This window comes from Prorops nasuta, unplaced genomic scaffold, assembly GCF_024137725.1.
Source record: "Prorops nasuta isolate Cenicafe-Biocafe unplaced genomic scaffold, Cenicafe_Pnas_1.2 PNAS00007, whole genome shotgun sequence".
NCBI classification, from domain to species: Eukaryota; Metazoa; Arthropoda; class Insecta; order Hymenoptera; family Bethylidae; genus Prorops; species Prorops nasuta.
The window spans coordinates 7,988,960-7,994,325 of NW_027116804.1; the positions used below are offsets into that span (position 1 = coordinate 7,988,960).

The 5,366-nt window shown below is 27.5% G+C and overlaps 1 long non-coding RNA gene across 1 annotated transcript; it reads right to left on the reverse strand.

The window, feature by feature from the left end:
- Positions 1-4,461: 4,461 nt before the first annotated feature.
- On the reverse strand, positions 4,462-5,086 carry LOC136775188 (uncharacterized). Its single transcript, XR_010822912.1, has 3 exons — positions 4,984-5,086; positions 4,699-4,845; positions 4,462-4,592 (listed from the first exon to the last, which is right to left on the reverse strand). It is a non-coding gene; the product is annotated as an uncharacterized lncRNA (long non-coding RNA).
- Between the last annotated feature and the right edge of the window lie 280 nt (positions 5,087-5,366).

Genomic DNA, 5,366 nt, shown 5'->3' on the forward strand with positions numbered 1-5,366 from the left:
ATAATTTTTTAATTGATTTTAACCCGGATTGAAAGAAAACTATTTTAATGTATAGACACTCAGTAGCAGCTCAGGAAATTTCTTTTGCAAGCGTACAGAAATCTCTTAAGAAATGGAGATCAGTTGGCTTCCCTTTGCCACCCAAAAGTTTAAGAGATTGCGCTATCACCTTAAATACAGATAAATGGATCAAATTCTTAACATTTACATTAGGAGATGATGAATACAAGCTAAATATTTTGCAATATGAAGAAGGAAATTTTATTGCAGTTATTTTTTATGAAAAAAGATTGAATGAAGTGTTACAAGAATGCAACGTAATAAGCCTAGATGGTACATTTAGGACAGTTCCCACTATAGAAAATGCAACACAATTAATTACAATTATGGGTAAAATAGGGGAGAAGGTAATAAATAAGGTTCTATTAAATAATTTTATTTGCTTATAATTTTGCCTTTCTTGTAAATTTCAATATTTGTTTCATTTTATATATGAATTTATAGTTTTTTCCATTTATTTGGATTTTGTTAAATACAAAAAATCAACGCTTTTATACAAATGCATTTAACTTTTTAAAATCTAATTTAATCCCGAAATTCAATCCAAAAATTGGTATTAGTGACTTTGAAAAGTCTATACATAATTCATTAGTTGCAGCATTTCCTGGGATTAAAGTACAAGGTTGCTACTTTCATTACGTACAAGTAAGAATTATATTTGTAAATTTCAAGTACTTCTACTGTATTCATTACGATAGATATATATTTCTAGTATTGAGAAAAATCACAAACATTTAGTATAATAATATATAATCCATATACTCCCAATTTGCTTTCAGAGTGTTCGTAAGCATATACAGCAGCTTAAAATTTTTACTGCTATAAAGAGTTTAGAGCCTGATACAGCTTCTAGAGCACTGTTAATTATACGAAAATTCTATAATTTGCCCTTTCTGCCACCTAACTATATAAAAACAGGCTTTTTAATCATAAAAGAAGAAATACGAAGTAAAGGGAATTTGAGTACTTTATTTGAAGATTTACTCAATTATATAGAATTTCAATGGATTCTTAGAACAAATGAAAACATTTTAAGCATTTTTAAAGCCATTGATAGAACAAACAATCCACAAGAGCGGTACCATCGTACAATCAACAGTTTAATAGGAAATCACCCGACTTTTCCTACATTTTGTGGTGAGTATAATATTAGCTGCTTCCCTGTCACACTAATGAGTGAGTTTGAACTACTCGGCTGTATGAGTTTTTCTAGTCAAATTTAGTGTTTCCATTATGCTTGAGTTTACTTCCTAATCAACATTGCCAGAACAATGCATTAAAATCCGAAAGCATTAAGTTAACAGTTTTAATAAGTTATAACTTAAAGTAATCATTAAGAATATTAAGAGATAATATTTATATAAGATTTTGATAGAATCAGAAAATATCAAAATGATAACTTTAAATTGTAATTTCTTATAGTGTTAACATCATGATATTGGCTTACGACGCATTGCTCTGGGAAATGCTAATAGGTTTGTCTCACTTGTATAACTGTCTAAACACCTGTGTCGCGAGAATAGCTCCATTTTATTAATTCCGAAATAGTTCTACTAATAGACGCGTCACTCTACACGCCGCAGAACGTTATTTTATTTGAGATATTTTGTAGAGATGAAATGCTTTCAATGACTCCTTAATTTCATTAAAAACATACTTTCTTTAATCTAACCCCTTCCTATAGTTAAATTAATAGAACTAATAGAGGAAACCGTAAGAGAAAGGAAGCAATTAGAAAAAGGATTAAAGATTAGAAATTTAAATAAAAAGGTGGAAGATGAAGATTTTAACCAGTTTATAAAAGATGCGTGGGACAAACTAGAAAGTGAATTAAAAGGAAACGAAAGAAAAGCAATTAAACGCTTTCTTACCCTATCTTCTATTAAAAAAGCAGGGACGATAAAGCAAATAAAAAATGAAATTAAAGATAAAAGTAAATATGTAATCATATACGTATTTCTATACATTATCAAAAATTTACCTTCTTCCAATTTTTAAATGCAAGTTAAAAATATACTAAAAAGAACCTACGGTTTTTAAAAATAAAATTTTAGATATTATTGGTTGTCACATAAAGTTCATGATATTTTTGCTAAAGTTTATTTTTTCATAAAAATGGTAAAACTTAAGTTACAGCCACAGCCTTTAGTATAGAAAAATAATATTATAAAATAAAATTTGATTCTATTTTTTAGAGTGCACACTATACAAGCCATACTGCCGCCAAAAAAAATATCAGGGAAAGGACTAATAAAGGATCATTAGTGATCAAATTGTAAATAACATTGTTGTTGTAACTTATATTGATATTAAACTTGTTTAAAATTTAAAATCTTAAATTTCTAATATACATATATGCGTTTGATATATAAGGTGTAAATAATATTCGTGCCAATCGAATTTTCTTAGTTTAGAAAGCAATTATTAAGGAAGCATATTTAACATTTAGACTGCCAAAGTTTCTTGCAAATGAATTTTTAAATAACATCTATGATCATTATATTGACTATCAATAACATATTTATGATTAAAATTTGTAACAAATGTCTTGCGCTACTTACGTGGCGGCAGGTAGTCTAAAGGTTAACGTTTATAAGGATTAACACTAAACCTACCAAGGATTTCTTATACACGCGTGTTTACATTTAAAAGGGGTCATTTGACCGCCAAATGGTAGCTTTAGTGTTAATCAAATGTTCTCTGTGAATCAACCTAATGCGGAGTATTCAAGAGAATATAAAGGTCACATTTAGTTTTATAAATCGAATATGATATATTTTTATTACATACTGCTTTAACTAATATTAAACGTTTTTCAAATTGCTATTGTGGATTCATAAATTAAAATGCCCCAAAATGCGAAATCTAAGAAGCGCTTATGTTTATCTGCGTAACTATTAAATATACAAAATTTGTACAATACGTATCTGAAAGCAAATATTCAAAAGAGGTTCCAAAAAGTCAAATGGGACAATTTAATATCTCTTAAACTTACTGAAAAACGAGTCTTCTCGCACTTATGCTGTGTAGCATTTTAATAAACAGTGGATGTTTTATACATGTACCATTCAACTCAAAATTTCACGATATATTTGAATTTGAAATCTTGCTGTATACGTGTGAAATGGCGAATGAATGCAGAGCAATCGCCCACATCACATCTCAGCAAATATTACATATACCTACAGATAAATTAAAACGTGTTTAACTCGTAAATATTTGGATTGAATAGTACGTTCAGATATTTTGGAAATCTTTCGACATCAACTACAAACACCCACAAAACGTAATATAATTGTATCTAATATACTCAAAATGGGCTATATATAAACTTTTTAACACTCTACCTGATGTTAATATAAAAATTCAAATTTTTTTCCTTAAATTTTTAACAATTCGTCTTTATAATATAGTTTTATTATAAAATGCTTATATTTCCAGATACCATGTTATTTGTTAAACTCTAAAGCAGTTATACACTGTAAAATATCACATAATAATTATTTAAATGAAGATTTCATGTTATTTAGATAATAAAGAGGATACAATTTTTTTGCATTGCATTCGTTTGAATCGGTTTATATTTTAATTAAATCACTTTGACAGCTACTTTAAAGCAATGATCTAATCCATGCCCAGATATTTCCATTATCCTGCATTGATTACATTTCTTTTTCCATCTATAACAGTAATATATTAACAAAAATAGATATCACTTAATCTCTCGCATGGCACATTTTAGGTTTAACTAAAAAAAATGTCATCTTCATTTATGATAATTGGTTAAACGTGTAACTCTACCGTTATACATAGTTAGATTCTGTTTTTGTATAATGCTAGTTACAAATATGCAAATATTATTATAAAAGCTATTATATAACTATAATTTAGACCCAAAACAGAACATTTTTCCACATAGAAAGATAGATTAAATTTGAACGTCATATATTCTTTCTAATGCTTTTGTATTTAACATATTTAGACAGGAAAATCAAATTAAAAAAAAAGCTTAAATTCATCATATCTATTACTAAGGGTCATAAACTATTATAACAACAAATGTCAATTGTATTATCTTTTAATGCTATCAAGTACCATTTAATAAATTCATGCACATATGTTTAAAAAAAAATGACCTCTCTTCCATAAAATTATATTGATTATCTAAATTGTCTAAATGTCACAAACAAACAAAACTGCGCTATATCTAACAATCAAACTAATTCAGTTAAATATGCAATGATACGTGTAATAATATTGAATTATTATTGCATTAATGGTTGAAACATCAACGAAAATTAATAATTAAATTATGAATCAATAACAGAAAGCTTATCATATCATATTTACCTTCTCAGAAAGTTCTCTAACAAAGTATTAATGAAATATATCTTATCTATAGGCATATATATAAGTACAAACTCCTGCTCCAAACTAATCCACTCTACTGTGAGAGTATCATCATGTTGGACATTGCCACATTTGCTGTTAATTTTTTAAAATGTAGCAGAATCAGCTTTTCCACGATTTACCTGCAAAATATATTTTAAAATACAATTCAATTATTATTAAAAAACCTATTGATATTTTCTCATGATACAAAATACATCTATACATATAAAAGTGTCGTAACCATACTGTAAAGTTTCTGCATTGTGTAATTCGCATAAGGTGGAAAGAATGTGTTCAACATATGCCTTACAAATAATAAACGATTATAACAGAGGCAGCATCAAGATTTAAACATTATATTGTCCAATAAGCTTTTTGCTAGTCCAAAAAAGCCTAAAAAGTCATAGTGCAGGAAATGAATAACTAATTTATATAATGTAACAAAATAGCCAAAGGCAACTTATTCCAACGTTGATAATAAGCGCAATATGTATTCACTTAATATAGTTTTATCAATAGATATAAAGTTACCTGTAATTTAGATAAGACACAGTAGCAGACAGGCTACGTACAACATGAATTAAAGTTAGCTAACAAATGTAAATCAAATCTTACAACAATATGAGAATGACCAATCGTTGAAAGATTGTTAATCTCTAGTGCATTCTCCAGAATAATATCTCGTGCAATCATCACATTCTACAGCTACTTAGAGTTTCCTGTAATATAAAGACAAATTTTCACAAAGAAATATATAGCTTTAATATATTAGTACTCATAATATTAATATTATAAAATATCTCATATACGTATCTGAAAAAGTTTATTTATTTATTTCAGTTTAACCTTTCTCAAACATACATACACAAACTCAACTTAAAAGTCAAACGAGTAGTACGAGTAGCTGTGTTCAA